Source organism: Tachyglossus aculeatus, chromosome 10, assembly GCF_015852505.1.
Source record: "Tachyglossus aculeatus isolate mTacAcu1 chromosome 10, mTacAcu1.pri, whole genome shotgun sequence".
Lineage (NCBI taxonomy): Eukaryota > Metazoa > Chordata > Mammalia > Monotremata > Tachyglossidae > Tachyglossus > Tachyglossus aculeatus.
The window spans coordinates 46,745,435-46,755,681 of NC_052075.1; positions in this window are offsets into that span (position 1 = coordinate 46,745,435).

Consider the following 10,247-nt stretch of genomic DNA (forward strand, 5'->3'; position numbering starts at 1 on the left):
TAGTTCTCTCCTTTCCACCCAAAGTGTATCTGCACCAGAGTGGTGATGTTTGATTTGGGAGCTCTCTCTGCTTCCCACCCAAAGTGCAAGTTCTCTCCTTCCCATCCAAAGTGCATGTGCTCCGGAGCAGTGATCTATGCTCTGAGGTTTTAATTATTAAAGATAATAATAATAATGGTATTTGTTAAGCACTTACAATGTGCTGGGCACTGTACTCTGCTTCCCATCCAAAGTGCATGTGCCCTGGAGCAGTGATCTATGCTCTGAGGTTTTAATTATTAAAGATAATAATAATAATGGTATTTGTTAAGCACTTACAATGTGCTGGGCACTGTACTCTGCTTCCCATCCAAAGTGCATGTGCTCTGGAGCAGTGATCTATGCTCAGAGGTTTTAGTTATTAAAAATAATAATAATAATGGTATTTGTTAAATGCTTACAATGTGCTGGGCTCTGTACTCTGCTTCCCATCCAAAGTGTATAATAATAATAATAATGATGGTATTTGTTAAGCACTTACAATGTGCTGGGCACTGTACTCTGCTTCCCATCCAAAGTGTATAATAATAATAATAATGGTATTTGTTACGCACTTACTATGTGCAAAACACTGTTCTAAGCACTTCGGAGATACAAGGTAATCGAGTTGTCCCATGTGGGGCTCGCAGTTTTAATCCTCATTTTAAAGATGAGGGAACTGAGGCCCAGAGAAGTTAAGTGGCTTGCCCAAGGTCACACAGCTAAGTGGTGGAGTTGGGATTCGAACCCATGACCTCTGACTCCCAAGCCCAGGCTCTTTCCACTGAGCTACGCTGCTTCTCTGTATGTGTGTGTGCTCTGGAGCAGTGATCTACGCTCTAAGGTTTTAGTTATTAAAAATAATAATAATAATGGGATTTGTAAAGCGATTACAATGTGCTGGGCTCTGTACGCTGCTTCCCATCCAAAGTGCATGTGCCCTGGAGCAGTGATCTATGCTCTGAGGTTTTAATTATTAAAGATAATAATAATAATGGTATTTGTTAAGCACTTACAATGTGCTGGGCACTGTACTCTGCTTCCCATTCAAAGTGCAGTGATCTATGCTCTGAGGTTTTAGTTATTAAAGATAATAATAATAATGGTATTTGTTAAGCGCTTACAATGTGCTGGGCACTGTACTCTGCTTCCCATCCAAAGTGCATGTGCCCTGGAGCAGTGATCTATGCTCTGAGGTTTTCGTTATTAAAGATAATAATAATAATGGTATCTGTTAAGCGTTTACAATGTGCTGGGCACTGTACTCTGCTTCCCATCCAAAGTGCATGTGCTCTGGAGCAGTGATCTATGCTCAGAGGTTTTAGTTATTAAAAAAAATAATAATAATCGTATTTGTTTAGTGCTTACAATGTGCTGGGCTCTGTACTCTGCTTCCCATCCAAAGTGTATAATAATAATAATAATAATAATAATGATGGTATTTGTTAAGCACTTACAATGTGCTGGGCTCTGTACTCTGCTTCCCATCCAAAGTGTATAATAATAATAATAATAATAATGATGGTATTTGTTAAGCACTTACAATGTGCTGGGCACTGTACTCTGTTTCCCATCCAAAGTGTACAATAATAATAATAATGGTATTTGTTAAGCATTTACTATGTGCAAAGCACTGTTCTAAGCACTTTGGAGATACAAGATAATCAAGTTGTCCCATTTGGGGCTCACAGTTTTAATCCCCATTTTAAAGATGAGGGAACTGAGGCCCAGAGAAGTTAAGTGGCTTGCCCAAGGTCACACAGCTAAGTGGTGGAGTTGGGATTCGAACCTATGACCTCTGACTCCCAAGCCCAGGCTCTTTCCACTGAGCCACGCTGCTTCTCTGTATGTGTGTGTGCTCTGGAGCAGTGATCTATGCTCTGAGGTTTTAGTTATTAAAAATAATAATAATAATAATAATGGGATTTGTAAAGCGATTACAATGTGCTGGGCTCTGCACGCTGCTTCCCATCCAAAGTGCATGTGCTCTGGAGCAGTGATCTATGCTGAGGTTTTAGTTAATAAAAATAGTAATGGTATTTGTTAAGCGCTTACAGTGTGCTGGGCTCTGTACTCTGCTCCCCATCCAAAGTGCATGTGCTCTGGAGCAGTGATGTTTGCTCTGAGTTTTTAGTTATTATTATTAAGAATAAAAATAATAATGGTATTTGTTAAGTGCTTACAATGTGCTGGGCACTGTACTCTGCTTCCCATCCAAAGTACATGTGCTCTGGAGCAGTGATGTGTGCTCTGGGTTTTTAGTTATTAATAATAATAATAATTCTTCAGTACTTAGAACTGTGCTTGGCACATGGTAAGCACTTAACAAATACCATCATTATTATTAGTTAAGCATTTACTGTGTACTGGGCACTGTACTCTGCTTTCCATCCAAAGTGCATGTGCTCCAGAGCAGTGATGTATGTTCTGGGTTTTTAGTTAATAATAGTAGTAATGGTATTTGTTAAGCGCTTTCTATGTGCTGAGCATTGAACTCTGCTCCCCATCCATTTATATTGATGCTATTGATGCCTGTTTACTTGTTTTGATGTCTTGTCTCCCCCCTTCTAGACTGTGAGCCCATTGTGGGCAGGGATTGTCTCTCTTTGTTGCTGAATTGTACTTTCCAGGCGCTTAGTACAGTGCTCTGCACACAGTAAGTGCTCAATGAATACAACTGAATGAATGAATGAGTGAATGGAGCAGTGATTTACATGGGAGCCCCATGAAGGACGTAGACTGTGTCCAACCTGATCAGCTTGTATCTACCCTAGTCCTTGGCCTGGCACATAATAAGTGCGTAAACAGATATCATAAGAAAACATTAGTTGGTTTGATGGTCACCCATAGTTTCGCTCCATCATTCATCACTACTCTGATAGAATTTTCTTCCTTGAGTCTAACCTAAATCTCTCCCGCTGCAGCTCTGGTTCTGCTAATAGTGAGGCCCTTGGGCTTCTCATCAAGAATCCAATGTCCTCTAACTGTACATGTTACTTTGCCTTGGTCAGGCTGGGCTGTAGTGAGGATTTATGACCTGATTGTTCCCTGCGGAATGATTACACTTTTGTCATTCAAGGTAACGTAAATGATTAAGTCTCCAAGACCTTTGGCTTCGGCCCTGAGCTCTGCAGGTTCCTAGAAGGGCTGGCAAGCTTTGTGATTCTACTGAGAGTCAGGGTCCCTCATCATCATCATCATCAATCGTATTTATTGAGCGCTTACTATGTGCAGATCACTGTACTAAGCGCTTGGGAAGTACAAATTGGCAACATCTAGAGACAGTCCCTACCCAACAGTGGGCTCACAGTCTAAAAGGGGGAGACAGAGAACAAAACCAAACATACTAACAAAATAAAATAAATAGAATAGATATGTACAAATAAAATAAATAAATAAATAAATAGAGTAAAAAATATGTACAAACATATATACATATATACATATATCCTGCCCCTACCAGCTGGAATGGAGACCCTGGACAAACCATTCAGCCACTTTATTCATTCATTCATTCCTTCAATCATATTTATTGAGTGCTTACTGTGTGCACAGCACTGTACTAAGCGATTGGGAAGTACAACTCGGCAACCTATAGAGACGGCCCCTACCCAATAATGGGCTCACAGTCTAGAAGGGGGAGACAGACAACAAAACAAGTAGACAGGTGTCAATACCAACTGAATAAACAGAATTATAGCTATATACACATTAATAAAATAGAGAAATAAATATGTACAAATATACATAAGTGCTGTGGGGAGGGGAAGGGCAGAGGGAGAGAGGGAGTGATGGGGAGGGGAGGAGGAGAGGAAAAAGGGGGGCTCAGTCTGGGAAGGCCTCCTGGAGGAGGCGAGCTCTCAGTAGGGCTTTGAAGGGAAGAGGAGAGCTAGCTTGGCGGATGTGTGCAGGGAGGGCATTCTAGGCCAGAGGTAGGACTTGGGCTGGGGGTCGACAGCGGGACGGGTCAGGTTGCCCTACATGGGGCTCACGGTCTTAATCCCCATTTTACAGATGAGGTAACTGAGGCCCAGAGAAGTTAAGTGACTTGCCCAAGTAGCGGAGGCAGAATTAGAACCCAAGACTTCTGACTCCCAAGCCCGCGCTTTTTTGAGGCGTAGGGAAGTTAAGAGATTTTCCCAAGGTCACACAGCAGACAGGTGGTGGAGCTGGGCTTGGAAGCCAGGTACTTCTGACTCCCGGGCATGGGTTCTATCCTTAGTTCAGTCTGCTTCTCAATTGATCATCCCCATTTTACAGATGAGGAAACTGAGGAGATGTTGAGTTGACTTGCCCAAGGTCGCACTGAGGTCTGGGGACAGAGCTTCCAGTCCCATTCTTACAGTTCAAGCCACACCTCCTCCAAGAAGCCTTCCCAGATTAGCTCCACCCACCCAATTTAAAAAGGTTTTATGACTCACTTCCTCTCCCCAACTCACCGTAAGCTCGTTGTGGGCAGGGACTGTGTCTGTATATTGTTATATCGTACTGTCCCAAGTGCTTCATACAGTGGTTTCCGTTGTTGGTTAGGGACCGTCTCTAGACAAGCAGCGTGGCTCAGTGGAAAGAGCACAGGCTTTGGAGTCAGAGGTCATGGGTTCAAATCCCAGCTCCGCCACTTGTCAGCTGTGTGACTTTGGGCAAGTCACTTAACTTCTCTGGGCCTCAGTTACCTCATCTATAAAATGGGGATTAAAACTGTGAGCCCCCCATGGGACAACCTGATCACCTTGTAACCTCCCCAGCGCTTAGAACAGTGATTGGCACATAGTAAGCGCTTAACAAATACTAACATTATTATTATTATTATTATATGTTCCCGACTTGTACTTCCCAAGTGCTTAGTACAGTGCTCTGCACACAGTAAGCACTCAGTAAATACGATTGAATGAATGGTTTGCGCACAATAAGCACTCAATAAATACGGTTGAATGAAGGAATTCTTGAATAACCATATCTGTTGGTTCTTATCTGTGATGGTCGTATTTTTGCCCGCCTTGTCTTCCTTCTTATACTGTGAGTTCCTGATAGGCAATGAGTCGCAGGCCTCAGAATGGCAGGGCTGCTTAGATTGACACTTCACCCCTCCCCTTCCTCTGCTGTTTTGGGCCACCCTGGGGCCGGGGCATTGAGGGAAAGCACTGTCCCATGGCTGTCTATAAATCGGGGCATCATACATGTTTGGAAGTTCCTGTGAGTTTACTACAAATTCAAGTCCCAGAAGACCCACAGAATAAACGTGCACTCGGGAGGGATTATGCGAGCACGATCTTGCCCCATCACCTATGGATCTGAGTTCAGTCCAGAGTTAGGCGAGGCTGGATCAGGCTGGGCAGAACTCCACCTTGTCTGTTTTTTAACAGGCATCCAAGTACATAGTGTTGGCCGGGCACCCTGGACTTGCTCAGTGAATACTTGGTGAGCTGATAGCAATAAGCAGGATATTTACACTTATTCTGTCTTTAGTGGGAGCGAAGAGTTACAAGTTACCCTTTCCCTAAGGAAACCCATTGATAGGCTGAAGTGAATCATCCCTATAATAATAATAATAGTGCTTGTTAAGCACTTACTATGTGCCAAGCCCTGGGTAGATACAAGTTAATCAGGTCGGACACAGTCCCTGCGCCATTTGGGGCTCACACTCTTAATCCCCTTTTTACAGATGAGGTAACAGAGCCAGAGAAGTTAAGTGACTTGCCCAAAGTCACACAGCAGACTTGTGGCAAAGTAGGGATAAGAACCAGTGACCGTCTGACTCCAAGGCCCACGCTCTATCCGCTAAGCCACACTACTTCTCAGCCAAAATTGGATTCTTTCCTCGGGAATATGTGATCCTGGTTTCTTAAGGGAGGCATTTTTTCAGCCTCAGTTTCTCAGGCCCTAGGAATTCTACCTTCCTATCTCAGGGCCTTCTTACTCCAGTGTGATTTTTTGATGCCCTGATTTTCGACTGTTCCGGCTTCAAGATGGATCCCCCACAGAACACCAACTACAAACCGTTTATACCACTCCTGGTTCATTTCATTCATTCATTCATTCATTCAATCGTATTTATTGAGTGCTTACTTTGTGCAGAGCACTGTACTAAGCGCTTGGGAAGTGCGAGTCGGCAACATATAGAGACGGTCCCTACCCAACAACGGGCTCACAGTCTAGAAGGGGGAGACAGACAACAAAACTAAACACGTGGACAGGTGTCAAGTTGTCAGAATAAATAGAATTAAAGCTAAGTGCACATCTAACAAAATAAATAGAATAGTAAATATGTACAAGTAAAATAAATAGAGTAATAAATCTGTCCAAACATATATACAGGTGCTGTGGGGAGAGGAAGGAGGTAGGGCGGAGGGGATGGGGAGGGGGAGAGGAAAAAGGGGGCTCAGTGTGGGAAGGCCTCCTGGAGGAGGTGAGCTCTCAGTAGGGCTTTGAAGGGAGGAAGAGAGCTAGCTTGGCGGTTCTACATAAAATCACCATGCACCCTCTCCCGCACCCTTAGAATCAAAGCTGGGCTCTGGGGACACAGATCTCTGGATTCATCATCCTTAAATCAACAGGTAGTCTTTATTTTGGGAAATAATTGACAGCCCCCTGAGGTGCAGAGTCCTCCAGGGCAGGAAGCATGCCTGCTAATTCTCTTAAAGTCTCCCTAGAGCTTTCTACAGTGCTCTGCACTTAGTAGGCAGGTAATAAAAACTACTGGTTGATTTATTGTGACCCGAGGCATTTTTACTCGAAATAGGCCGAGTCGTTTTGCAGAAGGTATAACTTGCACTACTGAATTTTCCCGGGCAAAGAGTGCAAGAGATTCTACCAATCAATCAATCAATCAATCAATCGTATTTATTGAGAACTTACTGTGTGCAGAGCACTGTACTAAGCGCTTGGGAAGTACCAGTCTCCTGGCTTTCAGAACCTTAATAAAATCATATCTCTAAGGGGCCTCCCCCGACTAAGTCTTCATTTCCCTGACTCCTCTCCCTTCTGCATCGCCCATCTGCCTGGATCTGTACCTGCTAAGCACTTCAAATTCACCCCACTCCCAGTCCCATGGCACTTATGTATATAATTGATTTGTAAATGATTTAGGGATACATAATGTATTTCAATAAATCCTAATTTATTTTCAGTCCATCTCCCCCTCAAGACTGTAAGCTCCATGTGGGCAGCCATCACATGTCTATCACCATTTGTGCGGTACTCTCCTAATCCCTTTGGACAGTGTTCTGCGCATGATTAAGCGCTCAATAAGTACCATGAATGTTGATTGACTTATATACTCCATTCATTCAATTATATTTACTGAGCGCTTACTGAGTGCAAAGCACTGTACTAAGCGCTAGAAACAGCATGGACTCAGGGGCCTGGGAGTCCATCCTTGTCCCTCCTCCACCCTCTCCCTTGGCCTTCCTTTGACTGCCAACAACTGTAATTGTGCCTCCACCCATTTTAGTCTGCCCAGAAGTCTTGACATTTTCTTAGTGGCTAGCAGGCCACCCTCTTTCCCCAGAGGCAAAGGAGGCCGTAAACCATAGGGGAAGGGAAGATGCATCTTTCTGATTGTGAATGTTTTGCAATTTCAGCCCCTCTTGCAATCTCCACACATAGCTGTACAATGAAACATTGTTTATTTTGAGGAGCAGCATGGCTTAGTGAATAGAGCCCGGGCCTGAGAGTCAAAAGGACATGGGTTCTAATCCCTCCTCTGCCATTTGTCCGATGTGTGACCTTGGGCAACTCACTTCACCTCTCTCGGCCTCATCTGTAAAATGGGGATTGAGACTGTGATCCTCACATGGGACAGGGACTGTGTCCAACTCCTGCCTGTATCCATCCCAGCGCTTAGAACAGTGCCTGGCACACAGTAAGCGCTTAAGAAATAATTATAGTTATTATCTGGGCTCCACGAATCTGCAATCTGCTCATAGGAGCCCTGTATTTGTGCCAGCCTTCTCCCCTTACTGTTGCTAAGGAAAGGGAGGTTTTGATTGCAGCGGAAAGCTTTTAATCTGCTCTCTGGGTTTATAGAGTTTCAGTTAACCATAGGCAGGAAACTAAAACAGGGGTGAGGATTAGAGAAAGAGAAGAATCCACTTAAAGAGTAGGAACAGCAGCTACCAGGAAGCTACACAAAAGGCGTGCGTACTCTGAAAAAAATTGCATTTATTCAGTCATTCGATCGTATTTATTGAAAGCTTACTGTGTGCAGAGCACTGTACACAGAGCACTGAGAAGCAGCGTGGCTCAGTGGAAAGAGCGCGGGCTTTGGAGTCAGAGGGCATGGGTTCAAATCCCTGCTCTGCCAATTGTCAGCTGTGTGACTTTGGGCAAGTCACTTAACTTCTCTGTGCCTCAGTTACCTCATCTGTAAAATGGGGATAAGACTGTGAGCCCCCCGTGGGACAACCTGATCACCTTATAACCTTCCCAGCACTTAGAACAGTGCTTTGCACATACTAAGCGCTTAACAAATACCATTATTATTATTATTATTATTAATTCACAACCATCCTGTTGGTCGTCATGGGTTCCCTGAAGTTCCCCATTGCTCACTCCCACGTTGCTGTAACTCAATGAAAAGATAATGGGAATGAAATCGGGGCTGCTTGTCACTCATTCATTAATTCATTCAATCGTATTTATTGAGCACTTACTGTGTGCAGAGCACTGTACTAAGCGCTTGGGAAGTACCACTTGGCAACATATAGAGATGGTCCCTAACCAACAGTGGGCTTACGGTCTAGAAGGGGGAGACAGAGCAAAACAAAACATACTAACAAAATAAATAGAATAAATATGTACAAATAAAATAAGTAGAGTAATAAATACGTGCAAACATTTATACATATACACACTCGTCCCTCCCTTGGGAGGCAAACAGGCAGGTAGTCAACTTTCCTCCTTTACTACTCTATCTGAACTCCTATCTCCGAGTCATTTTTCCTATCTGCGCTTGGGAAGTGCAAGTTGGCAATATCTAGAGACGGTCCCTACCCAACAGCGGGCTCACAGTCTAGAAGGGGGAGACAGAGAACAAAACAAAACATATTAACAAAATAAAATGAACAGAATAAATATGTACAAATAAAATAGAGTAATAAATACGTACAAACAATATACATATACACACTCGTCCCTCCCTTGGGAGGCAAACAGGCAGGTAGTCAACTTTCCTCCTTTACTACTCTATCTGAACTCCTATCTCCGAGTCATTTTTCCTATCTGCGCTTGGGAAGTCCAAGTTGGCAACATCTAGAGACGGTCCCTCCCCAACAGTGGACTCACAGTCTAGAAGGGGGACAGAGAACAAAACAAAACATATTAACAAAATAAAATAAATAGAATAAGTATGTACAAATAAAATAAGTAGAGTAATAAACACGTGCAAACATTTATACATATATACACTCGTCCCTCCCTTGGGAGGCAAACAGGCAGGTAGTCAACTTTCCTCCTTTACTACTCTATCTGAACTCCTATCTCCGAGTCATTTTTCCTATCTGCGCTTGGGAAGTGCAAGTTGGCAACATCTAGAGACGGTCCCTACCCAACAGCGGGCTCACAGTCTAGAAGGGGGAAACAGAGAACAAAACAAAACATATTAACAAAATAAAATAAATAGAATAAGTATGTACAAATAAAATAAGTAGAGTAATAAATACGTGCAACCATTTATACATATATACACTCGTCCCTCCCTTGGGAGGCAAACAGGCAGGTAGTCAACTTTCCTCCTTTACTACTCTATCTGAACTCCTATCTCCGAGTCATTTTTCCTATCTACGCTTGGGAAGTGCAAGTTGGCAACATCTAGAGACGGTCCCTACCCAACAGCGGGCTCACAGTCTAGAAGGGGGAGACAGAGAACAAAACATATTCAAAAAAATAAAATAAACAGAATAAATATGTACAAATAAAATAGAGTAATAAATACGTGCAATCATATATACATATACACACTCCTCCCTCCCTTGGGGAGTCAACTTTCCTCCTTTACTACTCTATGTGAACTCATATCTTTTCCTATCTGCGTCACCACCTCGGCTTCTCGAGCCCCGCGGCCGATTTACAACGGTTAACCTATTTTGCACCCGATTTTTCGATAACAGTCGCTATTCCTAAGGGTTTACACCCCTCCAACTCCTCAGCTAATCAGATTGGACTTTCCCCTCCTTCGTCTCCGTCCACCTGAGTGCTTTGGGAGATGCTGGGTGGGTGGAAATGGCCTCCCC